General features: G+C 40.7%; 1 protein-coding gene and 1 long non-coding RNA gene across 3 annotated transcripts in view; one reads left to right on the plus strand and one right to left on the minus strand.

Moving 5' to 3' along the window:
* The first annotated feature begins 2,227 nt into the window (after positions 1-2,227).
* Positions 2,228-19,637, plus strand: part of Ae2 (anion exchange protein Ae2) — a 42,113-nt gene continuing 24,703 nt past the window's right edge. Inside the window, exon 1 of one of the 2 annotated variants that reach the window (XM_069123778.1) lies at positions 2,228-2,817. The gene's annotated coding sequence lies outside the window, so the exon portion shown is untranslated. Of the gene's footprint in view, positions 2,818-9,914; positions 10,044-19,637 lie in introns of those variants that run through there. The other variant, XM_069123798.1, reaches the window with a different exon arrangement.
* LOC138185189 (uncharacterized) lies at positions 15,616-19,043 on the minus strand. The gene is made up of 3 exons (XR_011174547.1): positions 18,791-19,043; positions 17,928-18,025; positions 15,616-17,755 (listed from the first exon to the last, which is right to left on the minus strand). It is a non-coding gene; the product is annotated as an uncharacterized LOC138185189 (long non-coding RNA).

A 19,637-nucleotide genomic window follows, 5' to 3' on the forward strand; every position in this document is an offset into this window, starting at 1 on the left:
ATCGAGTTTGACTAAAAACACACACAAAAAAAAAGAAGAAAAAAAAGAACCCCGTCTTTTTATTTATTACATAGCAGTAAAGCTATACTTTCGCTTTTCGTTCCTGTTATCCTATCTGTTTAGAAAATATGTTCGTCTAATTTTCAAGTACAAACCGAAATCGTATTCTCACTTTTGACTGGTTCGTTCGTTTACTGTGTAATGTCCATTCAACGATCTGTACAGATCTGTACATCTTCAGAGTGTTTCTACCGAGCTATAACTGAGTGAGAGGAAAAGAGCGATTGAGAGTTTTTTCACGAAAGTTTCATTATCGAGAAAGTATTTTCATTGACGAGTATGTACCGCGCTAGATTCGCGCGCCGATTTGTTTGATATGCGTATACACACGAATCCACGGACCATGCAAATGGGGTCATCGAAGGATCGAACGAAAAGAGAAGAAACGTTACGCAATCCTACGAGTGGGGCTGAGAGTGCGTGCGTGCGAACAACCCGATTGTATTATGTATAAATGTTGATAACTAGTTGATAGAAACGTGAAGATACTTGTCACGCCGTTAACGATCGCGTATTATCACGTTCGATTCAGAACAAAAAAAAAAAAAAGATAGGTCGATCGATTGTGAAATCTTAGGATCTCTCTGAGAAACGGTATCGCGTAATCCTGGACCCTGGTTTAATGGTCCTAGGCTGTGTAAATACTACCCTTGTACCCATTGCGTTTAGAAGTTACTAAGGTACAATATAGTTTGTACGTTGAAGTATATATATATTATATATATATATATATAAATATTACCACACAGAGTAATAATATAAACGGTCGCTGTCCTTACCAAGCCGTAGCATTTTGCCTGTATCAGTCGGACGAGAATATTAATATTTCGTGTATCCACCCCTCGTACCAAGTACCAGCCCGTTTTCATTCCTTCTCGTCTCTTCGATCGAGACGCGGAAGGATTGATAAAAAAAAAATACAGAAAAGAGAAGAAAAAAAAAACGGGATAAACGCGAGAAATCGAAGCACAGGAATTATAGGAACATCATAGCAATTTCTCTATGGTTCGTAGCGGACTTTTTCCTTGTTTCAAGTGAGAAAAAAAGAAGGAAAAGAAGGAGGGAACAAAAGGAAGCAATGAAGCAACACAATCGGTCGTGTATCGTACCACGTGTTGCATCGTAAATTACTCGAACCTTTAAAACCAAGCGCCTCTTTGTAATCCATTCGATATTCACGAGGAGCTTCGCGAGCTACCATCAATAAACGTAATGTACATTTTTTTGCAACGAGCCGCACTGTTTTACGCTGCCCCTATTACTCTCCTCGTTATATAGAATAAACATTAAAAAAGTGTCGCGTATTATTCTCTAGCGAAACTCCTATTCTATTACGTTTGAAAGTTATATTTTTGTTGCGTTTTTTCTCTATTTACATTTTATTTAAATTTAATCGTCCAGATAAAAAGTATTTACGTAAAAATTGAAATCTTACTACCTAAGTAAGTTTTTATCGATGACGAATATATTTACATTTTCGTTATCAATCGTACCAGCGTGAAACTTTTTCGCACGCTTTTTACTTCAGTGTCTTTTGCACTCTAACGTATGCATAATCACCTGTCGCCTTACATAATAGCGCATCTGTATAAATTTTTCGAGAACAACGTTATCGCGTTATTTATACATTAATTTCACCCATTGAAAGAAAATCCTTGCAAATATCTCACCTCGTAAATTAAATCGAAACACCGTGTACCATTGTCTAATGATAATCCACTTCTCGAGTTAAATGTTAACGAGCGAAAGGTAAGTGCATACCAACCTGTTCAGTTGCATATAGATAAACGCACATTTCAGTGAGCATGAAACTAACATAAAATCATAGATTAACAGTGCATCAAACAGCATTATGACTATCTAATTCAAATGCATTTACATAATTTGTACATAATTTTAACGTCACTTAGGTTTCATTTCGTGTACAATTTACGATATTTCCAAGTTGAACATCAATTATATTGCTCGACTATGATATTGAATGACTCGAAGTTTTAAATTGTTTCTTCCGAATGGCTTCGGTATTTACGATTGAACTATAACATTTACCACTACATATTCATTCGACCATCCATGCAAGGACAAATAATGAGCATCGTAAACTAAAATCTGACGAATGTAAATCAGAAATAAAATTACGGATAACGATCTCCTAATAATTATATCGTGTTCCATCGATTAAGATATACATTTGGACTATGTAGTCTGAATCGTATGAATTACCACGTGTAACAAAGTCTGGAGGAATGGCAGTGTTTAAAACTACACAACTTGTAAGGTTTTCGCGCGATAAACGACGGAGCGCTGCGATTGGTTGGCGTACAAATTTGATTCCGTTTCGTTCTTTCCCTTTCTTTCTCTCTATCCCTCTTCTGGTTTCGCCGCGTCCACCGGTCGTCGCGTTGAAGAAAGACCGAGTAACGTTTCCCCAGGGAAGTCGTAAACGACTTCAGTCCAGAGAGCCTCGAATCGAGCAGTTCCGAACAGTCTGTCAGTGACGGTGGTTTCGCGAACACGATCGTTGTACCAGTCGCTTGGTAAACGTGTGCGCGCCGGTTGAAAAAAGTTGTTACACGCAGCCTCTACTGGCTCTCCTAGCAACGCGGTGTCGCCTAAAGACAATGACTCCACGTTCCAGTGGTTAGAAGTATCGAGCAAATTACCGACAACCGTACGAACCGTCTTTTTTTCTTGATCGAGGCCAGACGGCCACACTACCTCTAGGAACGGCTCGACGTGTATCGATCTCGAGCAAGGGTATGTAAACATTTCGATTTTTCTTTTCCCGATCGATCATTATGTATGTTTTTCGGATATAGGGTTCCTTCAAATTCCGCAAATTCCATTGATATTTCGGTGGCAGTCGTCCGTTCACGTGCAACATCGTCGCTAATTTTTAAATCTCATTAAAATATGTTGTTTTATCTCATTTGATAATACGTATCGGTGACTGACTAATTCTGTGGCCATTTTAGTTTTTATCATTAACGACGCTTCGTCTGTTGACAAACCTCGTTGCATTTGTACGATGACATTAATTACTGTGAAACATTTCCTATTTAGTTTTAGGAACTGTCGATTGGGATCTCGTATTATAGAGCGTATCGTGTAATTGCTTAAAATTACTAGTCGAAAATACGGTTAAGAACGAACATACATAACATGTGTTGTATGCCGGTGCACGATTAACAGTTTCCGAGGTTTCATTGATTGTCGCATCTCTAATTCCGTTGGTTATAGGAGTGTTATACAGATGTTGTTCGCGTTGTTTCTTTCCAAAAAAGAGAGAGCGTTTGTAGTCAGATTTTTGTGGCGTTCACTTTATGAAACATATTCTTTGCGAAAGATTATGTCGGAAAGCGTCGAGAGACGACGCTCTTTTGCTTATTTTTCAAACTTTGAAGCGTGACATGCGCTGATGTCTAACCGACGCTGTAATATACGTAGACGTGCACATGTGCATAACTACAGCTATATCCAATCTCTATGCTACATTTTTTTTCATTTTCCATGCAACATATGCACTTTTATATAAAAACATACGCACATAATTAAACGATACACCAAATTACATATTTACTACGGCAATATGTATACGAGAAAGTATAAGCAAAATGGTCGATTTAACGTATTGTTGACAGAGCCGGTAACTGTACTGAAATTTACATAATAATATGTACGTATTTTAAAGCTAACCGTTGAAACGGCAGGCGTTTCCCGTTCTGCGACGTTTACAATTCTGTATATCGAATATGGCTATGTGTGGTTTGGTTCGTTATACTTTTATACGTCTAGACTAAACAGTTATGAATAAAATGACCTGCGCTGTGAAAAACTAACCTGTACAGTGACGATTACATCGAACAAACATATGTACACGTTTAGATATATATATATATTCCATGCTTACAAACCTAAATTTTATCCCAAATTCGTCGTTAACGTTTGTTAGAAATTTGTTGAACATTCATCCGCGCGTAGGTTACAAAATGCATTCTTTCGATATTAAAAAATTCCATCTACGTGTTTTATCTTACATGAGGATTTGAAATTGATCATTAAATCGACTTTGTATGGACAAAATACTGTGTGAAAGACTTTTATTTGCTGAATCGTCCAGTTATATATGATACACTACATCGACTGCGCGAAAACATCGAAATGTATACTGGTCTCGTAACGAATCGTATAATCAAGTATTTCTTGCTTACTATTTTTACATTTTAATCTTAGAATTCAAGCTACTTACGGTATTTAGACAAATATACTGACTAATTTTTTTATCGAATTTACATAATAGAAGTAGTATAACCAACAAATATTAGACAAAATAATACAAGCATTATTGTAATCTAACGATCCAATTTAGAGACTGTGCGCCATTGTAATCTAGACACACATATGTTCGTTTTTTTCTAGCAATATGGTAATTCTAAAAATATATCGTCCAACTGCTAGAAGCAATTGTAAATATTTGAAATTTCCTTCTTTATCACAGTTATCAAGTAACCATCGATAAAATGTCAATGTTCCAGTCTCTTGTGATTTTTCCCAGCCTGATATTTTGGAAATTTTCAAGCACGAAAGTTCCTCGACATTTAAAATTCATAACTCCAGATACAAAATACAAAATTCACGCACAAGGTAAATTCGAGTTTCATAGATTGATAGACTTCAAAAACATTTGAAATATTTGGAGCTTTAATCGCTAGACAAGTTTAGCTACGACAGGTGTGCAAGTCCATTAAAATACAGTTTTCCAGTTTTACGATTGTTGAGACCTTTCTATCCCGACGGTTGATGCACATGGAAAGGCAGTGAATAATCGGTAGTCTAAATATATCTCTCTCACTGCCATAAAGTACCCTTTTCATTTCGCATGCTGCGCAATGGAAAATAATAAATGACACGCTTATTGGCGAATATTCGATACGCGCAACGAAACGATTGCGACAAATCATTTGGTATTCCCGGAACGCGCGTTAAGGTAGATTTAGATCGATACTTCGCCAGTGAAATTGGCCATGTGGCCAATGGCCTTGGGAAAAAATTCGTTGGCGTAAATGTTACTCGCAGTTAAAAAAGTAACGTTAAAGTTTCGCCCTTTCGCAATGGGAAAAAACATTGTTCGAAAAATCGTTGCTCGATTGCATGACGCTTAATCACAGACGATTTGTCTCTTGTTTATATAAAAATCAAGAAGTCACCGGTGGACGATTACTTCCGTCGCACGAGCACAAACAAAATAGTACACGTGGCCTAACGCCATCGTACAATTAAGTATGTTTTTGTGGGCAAATTGGCTGGTGGTAGCTTTACCGCCGCCGTCTTTTATTGCGTTCTCTACCTGCTCTCGACAATAAATCCGAGATTCCCTGTGCTAAAGGAAGGGTAAGCCAGATAATTAACGAAGAATGTCCTTATAAAAGTCTATGCGCAGGATGTGCTATTGAAATTTCCAAGCAGTAGCGTAGGAATGTTAGATTGCTGCAAGCTTTTAAAAGCTTTCGTTAGATGTAAAACAGAACTATGTTTAACATCTATTAATGGCAATATAGAAGTAAAAGTATAAGGGCAGCCGTCGTTTCTCTCGAAACATTGAACCAACTATAATCGTCGTTGTTCGGCAAAGAACGTTGTAATCATAACGTTCGATATGTCGTGTAAGTTATTCGGAACGCGGTGCACTGTTGCGCATATGTCTATTATGATTTTATTCGGTCGAGTCCTCGACTCTTTGACACACATCCGTCGTAATTTGTTTGAGTTACAGCGAAGCGCCGAATTCGTGGCCATAATACAAACGTGCACGCGAAACCTGAAACTGTCGAGTAATTTACGGCAGCCAGCGTTCGTAAATACAAATTTCTCTTTCGACCAAATCTCGTCGAACGAAACGAAGTATTCGATCGATGTGCTTCGAGCGACTTCGATTATCTTCGGATTGCCGGAAATTTCGTTATTTTCTCCTAGTTACTACGGCTAATAGAACGTTCCGATCGCTTTTCGGTTAGCGTCATCCTACTCTCTTTTCGCCAGCAAAATCATATTTTCGTGCGCATTCTCGAAATCATCAATGGAAAAATGACTATACGTTTCGAGCGTCGACGACAATCTTTTCTCTGCAAATTAGATTTCCATCGTTTACAGAAACCGAAAAATTCAATTGGATCTGAGTGGAAAGATGGTGAAGCTTCTACGACCAATGCGATTTCGCTAGCTCGGAACGCAGCGATAAATCACGCGAGTTCGAGAACCGATTTCGGCTGTGTAGTTGTACATACTTGTATGTACACATATACCGTAAGCTGTCCCGCAATGTTTGCTGTCGCTTAAGTAGCCGGTGGAGTCGGTTGAAAGAGGCGCGACGATTCTCGACAATTTGTCGACCGAGGCACGAGCGGAGCGAACGTTCGCGTCAAGGGAATGATTATCGACAATAATTTGTTTGATTCGAGTTTTATAGGTTCGCGTAGTCGGCCGTAGTCACGAGTTACGAACTCGCTTTCAATGAGCTTAATCGAGCGGGTCAACACGCGACATCTCGTTCGAATGAATCATCGCAGCGAATCTTTGGAATTCATTTTCGTCGAGAATCATTGCGTCCGTTCGGTTGAATTGTAAATTAAACGACCTACCTCTCAGTGTGTATCTTTTTATATACGTGAGATGTGATTGGAAATGTAAACATGGTAATCAAACGACACGGTAACCGTAACGTAATGATAGAGTTGAACTTGAGACGTATCGTAAAAATCAATGCGTTATCGAGTTGTTTCAAACTCGTGAAACATTGATTGATTTCTTGCGCGATCGATGTTTTACCACGTGTGAACTTGATTTATCCTGTTATTATAGGAGTTTCCGTACGTTTAATGAGAGCGCTTATCTGTCCGATAGCGGGGCGGATTTATTGCAGCGCCGATATTACGTACGCGTATCTATCATTATCATAATACACGGCTGATCGTACAAATTTCGTAATAATCGCAGGGGCAAAAAATTGTCGCGCTTGGCTTCTCGCGATAATCTCAGTCTCGGTGGACTGACCGATCGGCATTTGCTCTCGTTATTTCTATTTTTGTAATTATCATCTCGCCGGCGGATCTATTCGCCGAACTTACTACTCGAGAAAATGAAGAGCGCGTACATCGAAATTTTATCCTATTCAACCGATTTCAAATTATTCTTTATATACTGATTTACATAGTCGCGTGTACCCAGAGTATAATCAGGTGCCAATGTTTGTCACGTAAGATGTATTAATAAAACTCGACAGCGTGTATTCTTGCGCGCATAAATTTCCTTAGTAAATCGAAACGCGCGTGTTGTTTTTGAATCGACCGAACGAACTTCATCGAGTAACGTACCCTCGTTTTCCCATCGAAAATTATGAAATATTTGAACGACACAATCACGTCGTTTCGAACGATTACGCTTTTTTCCGTTTCCGTTGATTCACAGCTTAATTATGGTATTTACTTCGCCTCCTTGTCAGATCGTTATCATGCGTGGAATAACAAAAGACTACGAATGGAATAAGAGTCCATTCTTGGAATGTCTGCATTGTCAATCCATGAGATATTTTATTACCAATGCTGTTGCTTCTTTCTGTGGCTGTTTGTTTTGTATCGGATTTCGTAGAATATCGGACAGATCGGAGGTGCGCACCAGGCAACTGTTAACACTAGAACAACCACACTAGTCAAATTGACTGGTTTTACAATTTTACTTTAAAATTCCTACTTTGTTTTATATTTTTTCTGCAATGATGTAATGAATTTCAAATTTAAAATAATTTTGTATCAAGGCTACTCATACCAATACCAATCGAAATGACTGATACTTGTAGTGTAAAAGAGTCCTGCAATCTGTTTATCGAACCCCAATTAATCAGTTTCCTCGTTTTGTACAACTTCCCACACGTTTTTAACATTTTTACTGCGTATCATTCGATATGCTGATATCAGTTGTCAGGAAGATTCCGGATTGCTCGCTATATCGCTATATCGCTAGATTTAGCATCTAGAACTACCACACCAGTCAAATTGGCTGGTTCTACAATTTTATTTTAAAATTCCTACTTTGTGTTATATTTTTTTCCGCGATGATGTAATGAATTCTATTTTGTTTTTTATGTATTCAAATTTAAAATAATTTTGTATCAAGGCTACTTATACCAATACCAGTCAAAATGATATTGATTGATATTGATATGATATGATATTTGTCGTAGTGTAAAAGAGTCCTGCAATTTGTTTATAGAAGCCCAATTAACCAGTTTCCTCGTTTTCTACAATTTGCAACACGTTTTTCAAATTTTTACTGCGTATCATTCGATATGACGATATTAGTTATCAGGAAAATTCCGGATCGATCGCTAGATCGCAACACCCATCAAAATGACTGGTTCTACAATTTTATAAATGTGTTAACCCTCGCTTAGGGATCATGGTCCCAGATGGATTAATAATACCAAAAATGTACTACATAACATGGAATTGCTTTTGTAAGAAAGTAATAAATCAATAATATTTATTACGTATTTTTTAAAGATCATTCATTTTGACTGGTTTTTGGTCGGAAATAGCTTCGTGTTAACTATCGGTAGTTCTAATGTTAAATAGGAAATCGCGTAGTAAATCACCGCCGAGGCAACGCGTTTAATTCGCGAGGTTGTTAAAAGTCCGGATCGCCAAGATTTAGTGGACTCGTGTTTGTTGACGTTTACAGTAGCCCCAAAGCCGGCGTATATTTCCATTGTAGCTAGGACTCGCCGATCCTTCAACGAGAATTACCAAAGCGTGACAGGCAGCGTGTTTCATGGTCAGTCTGCTTGCCGAAAAGTAAAAGGCGAGTGGGCCGTTGTCCATTTAGAAACAGCTTTGTGAAAATTATCTTCGAAACGGGACCAGGGCTATACTGTTGCTTACGGTACTTGCCAAGGCCTAAGAAAGGTAAACTAAGATTATGGACAGACCCATGTCGCCTTTGACACCGTTGTTCTCTGCAACCTTCGTCAACTGACTAATGTTAGCCTGGACGAAAAAGGCAAAGATATTGCATTCTTGTACAGTTTTCATTCAGGCGAATTATTTTCCACGTACAGCGAAATAGTTGGCCGGTAGAAAGCAGCGCATCGATTAATCAAATACACGTCGGTGTAAGTATACACAGGCGGCAGCCCGTTTAAATTGCACGTTCCTTTCAACCACCTTTCATCGGCCGTTTACTAAACGATCCTGCTCTATCATCGTCGCAAGGGACAAGCCCGTGCAAAAACGCCAACTTCCTTTCATACGTATACAAGACGGTTGCACGTTCTTATCATCGAATTGCAAAATAACGAACATCGCTGATCGTCACGACATTGATTGATTTTGTCCCTCGTCGCAACTGAAACTCGATTAAAATTAATCCTGCGGCATAAACGCTATTACGTACCCTGTTCCGTAAGCTTCTTTTCCCTTCGACCATCGATCTGCTGACCAGAGACTAGAACCTAGCCATTAGCGGAATTGCTAAACCTTCGAGCTTTAGGTAAGAACCACTGGCGAGTGCTGAGAGTCACTGTGTGGCCGGTGCATAAACACAAAGGTGTAGCGATGTTCGATCGTTGTACGAGCGACTAATAATCGGCAGACTGGTCACAGGTAGTCGATTCAGCCGTGAAGTAGAATGGGCCCGAGTATCTGCCCAAGTACATATTTACTATCCGAGGAAGGGGAGAACAGTACTTTCTACTCGCGAGTCAACCGCGCGTTTCGTCGCTGTCGCCGTAAGCATCGCCGTTGACGCGCGCTGTCATTCCTTGTGTTAGTCGGGTCGTGTAGTCGGCTACGTGTGATCCACGAAGAGGTCGTGTATCAGGTCCGATAGATTGGCCGCTCTACGCGCTGGCGTTCTTCCTGCGCAGGTCTACACATCGAACCGTGGACAGGAGAAAAGCAGTAAAACGCACCCGGAGAGCCGTGTCTCCCCAGGTACGTAGCCAAGGGTCGGTCTCGAGCTACGCTGAAAAGACAATCCTTTTGAGTCCGCTTCGCTGCATCATCTTCCGTTCTTTGCTTCCGTACTTTTGACTTTTCTGTGTCTCGCACGAATATGCTTCGAAGATGGTACTTCGACAGGTAAAGGTCGATCCAGATTCTGCGAGATCAGCTCGGGTCATCGGTCAGAAATCTCGAACTCGACGAAGCTTGAAATTGTAACTCGTAACTTAGAAGCTTTTAATTTAGGGAGAGTTGTTATTTTCGAATATATAGAGGATATATAGAGGACAGAATAACACGTACAAGCGGGTACGAGGTGATTTCTTATGAAGAAATAAGAGGGAAACGTGGGATCAAGTTTTCTCATTTAAGGTTTAATCTTCGAGAAAATCGAGTTTGAAAATTTGTCAAGTATACTAAATACTTGGCAGGAGTTTGTTCTACGTGTAAAGATAGGTCGAAAGTGTAGAATAGAATTTTTTCGTTCGCCGCTTCGTTTCCAAGATAATAAAGTTGGAACGCTTTTGGATCAATTTTCAAATTTATTTTTCTCGGAAACGAAGCTTCTTGAGAACAATTTTTATTTCGAATATTCGACTTATTTTCACACCTAGAACGACCTCCTGTCGATTATTATATTTAGTCCTGTCCAGTTCGAGTATACACGATAAATTTTCAAACTCGATTTTCTCGTAAGCTGAGCCTTAAATGAAACAATTTTACTCCATATTTTGTTCCTATTTTTTCATAACGTATTACCTGGCACCTGCTTGTACGTGTTATTCGGCCGCAGCCTGTATATACATGACAATAATTTTATTTTAACCATCACATACTACGTATCGTATCGAAGTATCACTAGACGCTTCGCTTTTCTTCGTATTTTCTAATTTATTTAAGAATACATATTACGTATATATTTAGTTATGTATTATTTTTTCGATCGAGTTATTTTTCGAGTATGTCGAGAAGAGCGAGTCTACGCGTGTATCAACATTGGCAACGATTATAGGTTTCTAGAGGCGGCAACTGAAAAGAAAAAAAATAACCGATAGAATGAGAATCGAACATCGTTAAACGTTAAAAGAGGCGCGTGATGTAACAGAAAAGATAGCTAAAATTAGATCGTTACGATGCCGAATTGTCAGCGCTTCTTCGTCTATTACGTATTTCACAAATTTTCGAACCTATCACGAGCCGATTAATCTATCAAATGTATTTGTATCAAAGAATGAGAGCATCCATATGAGATAAATGGTTTGCTTGCAAAGAAAATAAATGTTTGGCTTTGGATTAAAGCGGACCAGAGCGCGAGTAACGAAAGAAAGAGAATTATTGTCCACTGCTATTTATATCCGAATTCGAAATGGAACGTAATGGATCTTTAAACCGAACGATGTTTCATCTTACGGCAAACTTTTTACCATTCGAACGCATAATGCAAAGAACGAGAAAAGAGTAGAGTGGAATTGTAAAAGCGACGCGAGCGTTACGCGTGACAGTTATTCGAGCGTTAGCAATGCAACGTATTTGCAATTCGAATCTCCGATCGGTCGATAACAGCTATTATTTCGAGTATGGTGGTTCGTATTGCTTTTCGCAATATTCGATTCGTACGGACTGCCGTTAAACGGACGTTGTATGTACTTTATTTGCCGCGCGGCTATCGACGACAATGCACAAATGATTTTATAATCCGCAATTACCGGTATGTTCTCCATTGAGTTTCCCATTGAAATTACATAGAACGCAGACTCGCTCGGTAAACAGCACATGTTCGTTGAGCGTCGATGAATTCGTTTACGTACCAGGTATTTCCTGATTGACGATCAAACTATTTTTACGATTCTCGAGCAACTTTCGCAATAGGAAAAAATGTTTGAAACAGGTGTTAAGTGATTTTCATGGACGAAATATTCGGCTCGTTTAATCGCAAGGAATTCGAGCGAAGATAAGGAAGGGAGGACAGTTTTATTGGCTTGGCAACTAAGTGATTGCGGATTTTGTCATTAGGTGGTAATAACAAAATCCGCAATCACTTGGTTGCCAAGCCAATAGAACGAATAGACCAGATAGTCGTGCAAACAGGTACGCGTATACGTTTTTAGGAAACACGGGGCGAAAGCCTTATGCAAATTTGTTCGTGTCACGACTCACGTTCACGACGGGGCCATTACACCGATCGATATCACGGTCCCGTGCACCGTCTCGTTTCAATGTATGAAAACGCCGGCGCTTCTCGTCGCGTGCAAAAGTTTGGTTACATTTATCGTCACGGCAACTTCTCCGAGCGGATCTCCAGTGATTTATTAAATGGTGCGAGATTTCTTTTAGCCAGCGCTCGCCACGCACGAAAAATGCAAATATACGTCGCTCCTGCCATTGCTTGGTTGTGCAATCGTGGCGATCTGATTGCCATAAGCGATTTCCGATAAAGCGTTAATGGAGATTTATCGGTCTGCCGATGACTGCCATTGCTCGATCGTTCCATCCGACGAACAATTTCGGTGGATGAAGTGGAATAACTGCGGGGATTGTCGTGCGTGTCGTTGTCAGGTCGATCGAAGAAAATGCCAGTGGAAAGAGAAGATAATTGAATAGTTTTTTACGATATTTGCTCGAGCACAACCGCCCAAGCAAAAGCTGAAAAAAAAGCTGCTAGTCGTTTGGCTACTTAAATCGGTTACGTGAGGCGGGTCGATGATTGAGAGCGCGCTTGCTACAAGTTCAAAATTATCCGGATAACTCGGTGGATGTTGTTTCGTTGAAAAGCTTGGCGCATGCGTTATGTTCTTAACATAGAAATATTTACGGATTATGGTGGAGGAATCGAACCGTGCTCGTTTTCCTATCTTCCTATTTCATCCACCTATTCGCTGACGCTATTGTTAAATATCGAGAACAGCAACCTTGAATAGAGATGGTCGATATTTTTAGACGTCCACGTCTAACCGTGACTCCTCGGGGCAAAACGTTCTGACATTTCGTAAAAGTTACAGTTTAGTAGTTTCGTTGTGATCGGGATCACGCGCTTTTCCTATGATGGCGTACGACCGATCAGCTGATCGCTTAAAATTCTATGTAGCCGATGATCGGTGATCCACGAGAGGAGGGCAAGGTTATGTTGAAAGAGACGTTAACAGCGAGGCGTGGTTCGCTATCGGTAGGTGCACCGGTTCTTCGATGGAATCTACAGCACGTTGAAACGTTGCTTCCATTCGAAACGTTTCTTCTACCTGGAAAACGTCTCTGAGAATAGAGAGAAAAGCTCGTGGAGACAATGTCGGAAGGGAATGATTGAACGGTCGAGTAGCGACAGGTGGAAGTAAAGGTGTGTGCACAACGTTGGATCGATGGTAGCCTTAGCATTGTCAGCGCCCTTAGCATTGTTTGGTTCGCAGAGCGTCACCGTGCACGATCATCCGATTAGCCCTGACCTAGGTGCCTCGATGTTATTTGTGTCGCCGTTGCGATCCCTGCGTCATCTCGCCTTCTTCTTTCTCATCTTGTACTTTTTGCGTAAATCCTTGTTTCCCACATTTTTACCACGCACAATTCCTCCGTCTGCATCAAATTGTTTACGCGCTTTAAGCCGCAAGTGGCTCGCTGCTAGGGTAGTAACGTACAACAAATGGAAGGGTAGGGTGGAAAACAATGGACGCAACTTTTTCACACTTTCTACCGGATAACTAGGCTCTCGGGCAACGTCGTGAGAGCTGGAATGCATGACGTTCAACGAGAAAGTATATATACACAGCTGATAGAACGCGAGGACGCTATATCGGGAAACGATTGGAAAAAGGAGAGTAGGTAGAAGGTTGGACGCGAACGATGCAGAGAACGATACGAATGTCAAGTTCTAGGAATGAAATTTTTATCGTGAAATTTCTGCTCTACTGCCTGGCTGGTTATAGGTCGGGCTCGTGACCTGAAAACATAGGAAATTGTTGAGAGTAGGAGCGCGATATTACGCGCGTCGTTACGCGCCGCGTCGCGTCCCTGGATCCCTTGGAAGCGGCGCGCTGGCACACCTGCATACACGCGACGCGTCAAGGACGTTATCGAAGACACAAAAGCGCTATCATTTGCATTGCACGCGCCACGTCTCCGGCGATCCAATTTTCACGGAGATACTACGTTGTTTATGACGTTACGATTGCGAGCAAAGATGTTTATTCTTCGCAGTAAACGTTTACTTCTCGGTGACACACCTGATTTACCGCTTATGCAAATGAAACCTTCCCGAATCTTTTAGGCAACCGTTAAGCACGAGTTCATAAATTTCCTGCAAGGTTATTTACTTTACCGTTGCACGAACGTTTATTATCTGGATATAACATAATTGTTAAATCAAAAAAAAAAAAAATCGAAATGTCAATAAACGAGAGAATGGAAAAGGGGTAAGAAACTCGGCGTGAAAACCGTATCGTACGCCGTAGGTAAAATATTCGACTTTTTCCTTCTTGTACGCATTAAAAAAACGGCCATGCTCTACGTTTTAGTTTCTAAAACTATAGGGTTGGCAACTAAGTGATTGCGGATTTTGTCATTAGGTGGTATTAGTTGCCAACCCAATGTAATCGTCGAGTGGTAAGACGTGCCGTCGCGGACTGACCGGACAACATTTTTAGACGAATAGGCGTGCAATAAACGATCGTTGCGTTCCGTTTACGACGCGACGTGTCACGTCGTCTGGCGTCTTAAACGTTCCCACTGTTTGTCCGTTTAACGCGCGTGCATCAACGCACCGCGTTTGCCCTCGATCGTAGGACAACGCGGTCTCATGTGACACGATTAAGCGTCATCGGCGACGAAGATGAAACAGCACGTGCACTCGCGACAATTGAGGGTGAAAACCGCGAAAGACTTGTGGCCACGTGACTGGAATTTCTCGCCGCGGCTAATACACGCATTCATTCGGTTTAATAACGACGTTGATCACGCCCATGCTGTACAGTTAATTGAACCAATTAAGTCTCGTGTTCTGACGTTGCTTCGGTCGAAGCGATTCTTCACTGCGACGAAAATTTCAGCTTCATTAGATCTTCCGTTCGCTTTGCACTCGTGGGAAGTTCGCCGCGCGGATTTTCCCTTATTTTTCTATCGATCAGACACTAACTCGCTCTTTCTCCAGTATTTTTAATCCTACGGATAGGCCGCTGACGTGATCGTGCAGGTTCCTATACTTGTCAACACGATTAAAGAAGCGGAACCTAACTAGAGATTTGTTTGGCCGTTTAAATGCAGCGACAAGTATTAAGTAGTCTCGAGTTAAGTTCCTTTCGTTTTGTTAGGAAAGAATTCTTTTCTACTATTACAAAATGGATTCAGACATAATGGAATGTAGTATAGTATCGTAATGAGACAATGAAATAATATAAAAGAGAAAATGTTGTGTATCTATTATCTGCTTATAAAAGGAAAGAAACTCTTGAGACAAACTAATATTCTTCTTTATATCTGTATATTTCCTATATTTTTCACCGCGCAGTTTTCCAAGTATCGAGTACTAATATTCGCTACTTAAGAAACAAAGAATTCTAAAGATTATTCAAGTGGTCAATTATATTTTGCGGTAATGATTTTATTTAACGGTTTCACATATTATTTATACGAAACATCAGATTAAATGTGTATATTAAAAGCACGAAAAAATATAGGTAAAATTAAGAACATTAAAGATAAACAATACGACTCGAACGTGAAATTAAAAATTCATAATGCATTTTAATATTTTTTTACAGTGTGCTATCGTTCGATTATAATTTTATCTAGTCATAACCGATAGTGTAACTTTTTCATTAATTTTAACACCACTAAATTGCTGTATTTTATTATATACTGTACTTTATAAAAACAGAAAAAGTGAACAATTTCAGTTAAACAATAACTGATAATAACAATAACAAAAAAATAGAAAACGCATTATTAAAGTCAAAAAAGGGGATCTCCCTATTCCATTGGCTAAGTGTTAATATATTTCCTATAAATGCTGGAGCAGCAGCGGTCTATTTACGCGAACGGTATGTTCAGAATTCGTCCTCTGTTTCGTCAAAAGGGCAGTGTCTCGATGCACGATGCTTGGTAAATTTCACGACTACAAACTACGACGAAACGCCGGATCCTCCAGCGTTCGTTGGTCGAACGTAATCGCATAGATGGTGGTCCGAGTTAAAATTCCCTTAAAGCACAAGCAGCTGCCTCGCTTATCTTCTAGAAGAAGGTTAGGTCGATTTTGTACAATGTCTGGTGAGCCGTGACACGCCAGGATATCGATAAGTCTCGTCGAAAGAAAACTATTCGAGTCGGCCAGAGAGAAAGGAGCACGTTGGTTTCTCCTCTAGCGTGTCTTTTATGGCACAAGGTTATGCAAGAAGCAGGCAGATTCGAGGTTTTCGACCTGATTTTATAAATCTTCGATATCTCGCATCATGCAAACGTGTGTGTCTGTATGTCCTTTCTTCTCCGTACACGTGCTGCACTGCTCCGGGCGACCTTTTTTATTCTCTCTTTCTCTTTTTCTCTCTCTCTTTCTTGCTTCTCCTTCTTTCTGACTCCTGTTCCCTGTCCTTCTTTTACGCTACAGAGGGAGAGAAACAGGTTTCTCCGTTGTTGGCCGACGATTTATCGTGAGTCACGCGAAAATTTTCCATAGCCGTTACCACCATAAGCTCTAAATTCAGGGACGCATCCTTTGTACGGAAACGCTTAACGGTCATCTTAAAATCTCACGCTTCTCCGAGACGCGGAATATTTGCGCTCTTTCTTCCGCTGAAACGTGTGAAAGGTGACTACCATTACTTGCTTAATTCTCGTAATACTACAGCATCGTGGTATTTATCTTGCCTTGTTTGGTGAGCAAACTGCCGGTTCGATAGCGTACCAGAGATTCGTGGGCGCGTTCAAGTTGAATCTCGTAGCGCCAGCTCGTAACCACGCGAATGACGAATGACTCAGAATGAATGAGAAACGTTCACCGAAATTATTTGCTCCTTCGATGGCAAGACCGCGCGTCGCGTCTTCCGTAACGAGAATAGCGCCATTTCATATTCTCAGCGGCTCGATTTTCAGATTAGAAGGCGGTATCGCGTGCGAAGAGAACGAGCGATGATAAACAGTTCACGATAAGACGAAAGTCGATTGCCGGACATAGGGAAGAGACGTGAAGCGATTCTAGCGGACAAAATTTCAAGTACATTCGCCATAAGAGAGAAGCGACTTTTGCTTCGATTTTGATACTCGTGTCTATATGATTCGTTCCGCGACATTTGAATATTTCAGACAAGTCGAACTACGAAAGTTGACGGTGCGCACGAAACATACTTCCGACTGTCATGTCGCTACGTAATACGAATTTACTTATTCATCGTCCTTTACTGGGTCATATTTATCCACGTGCTGAATTATTTACGAATATTGTATTGTCCTACGCTCGCTTTAATTTCCTCCTGATATCTAATGGTAATCGCAGTTCCTTCGTTTATATGGAAATCTAATTTCTCCCGATCCACTGTATAACACTTAACTTGTTTCGTAATGCGTCGTTCCTTCGAATTTTCTTCTTTTTCTTTTCCTCTGCAACTCCACGCTACGTATTCTCGCCATTAGGAAATTAAACGAGATATCGCGTTAGATATTAAGTTGCACGTCGATCCGCATTACGCTATATCCACGCGTTAACCGTTTAATCGTTGTCACGAGAACTGCAACACACACGAAACAAGGTTCAAGGAATAGATATCGTTACGTAAGAGAGAGGAGAGGTTGGAAAAAGTATGGTTATCGTGTCTTTTACCTTGCCAAAAAATGAACAAAGAATAAACAAGAATATCCGATCGTGTGAGGTACAAGAGTCTGTGAATTCTGACAACCTACCTTCCTTTAACGTTTCCCACATCATCCTCGTAATTTATTATCGATTCGAGACTCGTTTGCGTACGAGGCTTTCCAAGCAAATTACACCTCTCTTGTAACTGCGAACGGAAGAGAGGTTATGTTTTATACCTGTCGTATGTATACACGAATGGCCTGGAAACAGGTTTGGTGGCGTGAAATAAGGATTTGACAATTCGCAACGAGTCATGCTATGTAAACAAGGTTAAATTATGTCAGCAGCGGGTTCGTATCTCTAGTCAGCTCGCGAGATACTTTCACTGCTACGTTCGTAAACTTGAGCATCGGAGAAGCAGCGACGCGCGTGATACGCGAATATCTCTGTTAGCCGGTAAAGCGTATTGTATTAGGTTGTTTGAAAAGTTTCTTTCGTTTCATAAGGTGATAATAGATGGACAAGAATTTCTGTTTTATATTATTTTATTGAATTAGGTATGATCCATTTCGTTCTATTTCTATTATTATGTTTGTGCATAATTCAATAAACTAATATAAAACAGAAAACATTATGCGTCTATTACTTCCTTATAAAAGGAAAGAAACTTTCGGACAACCTAATATACGTAAAATATTTCCAAATGCGTATTTCCATGGAAAGATAGAGATAGCGAGGTTTTACCGGCGCGTAAAGAGGCAACATGGCGGTTGAAGGAAAAAGCGCGTGACACAGTGGCCGGCAGGAGTCTGGTTGAGTGATTTCAAATTGTTTCGAATTGAAGAACGATAAGAATGCGTGGCGACATGGCGAGAGATGCTGCGACGAGTTGGCAGAAGCGAGAATCGCGCGTTATCAAGCCGTAACATAAGAACACGGCATTTGAAAAGGCCAATTGTCGCGTTGTTACCGACGACAGATGGTTCGATGACAAAGAACAGCCGTACAGTGAAACGGGCGCGAATGAAGCCTTGGAGGAGACTTGCCTGAGATCTTTTTATCCCGACAGCTTCGAGATACTTGCCTATCGGATGACGTGACGTTTGTCCGTGAACAAGTATTCGTCGAATAGATCAATAAACGACTAGCCGGCTAGTCTCTTTCCTAGTAGTTTAATCGCGAGCTACGAATTTTCATTGTGAAACCTCCTACCTTGTGCGATCCGGTCGCACCATCAGCGCTATATATTTCCGCGGTCGCGCAGTCTCTCGCCAACGATTATTCGACAAAAGAACAATTAGACGCGTATGTCGGTGATCGTGGAAGATCGGAAAAGTACCGCGTTAAAATAGTGCAACAGGAGTCGTGGATGGGACAGCAGCAGGTATCGAAAGTTTCCGTGGCAATTAATCTCCGAGTGACTGGTTCGCTGTTCTCCTTGGCAACTGGTAGTTTTAGATTTCGTTCGTTTAAACATCGTCTACTTACGAAGCAAACGAAACGTGCGCGTAACATGCCGATCATTCGATATCGGATTTCTCTGTTATCTGCCTTCGAACTGTATTTATATTACTCAACTTGCTGGTTTCCAATTTCTAGAAATTCCCTCGTAATCCTGGCATACAGGAATTCTATACTTGCTCGTGTCATAAGAGAACATTCCCCGACGTTTCGTCGCAACTAGTCTCTTCGCTTAGTCGGATAAACACGGCGAATGAAACCGTTCAACTCGTTTTTCAAGCTTTACTTGCGTGCGAGCGCGTCGCTCGGCCGACATTACCGCTAAGGGCCGAAAATTACGTTCTTCGATCTGGCAA

This window comes from Bombus flavifrons, chromosome 1, assembly GCF_040668555.2.
Source record: "Bombus flavifrons isolate JBK064 chromosome 1, iyBomFlav1_principal, whole genome shotgun sequence".
In the NCBI taxonomy this organism is placed as follows: domain Eukaryota; kingdom Metazoa; phylum Arthropoda; class Insecta; order Hymenoptera; family Apidae; genus Bombus; species Bombus flavifrons.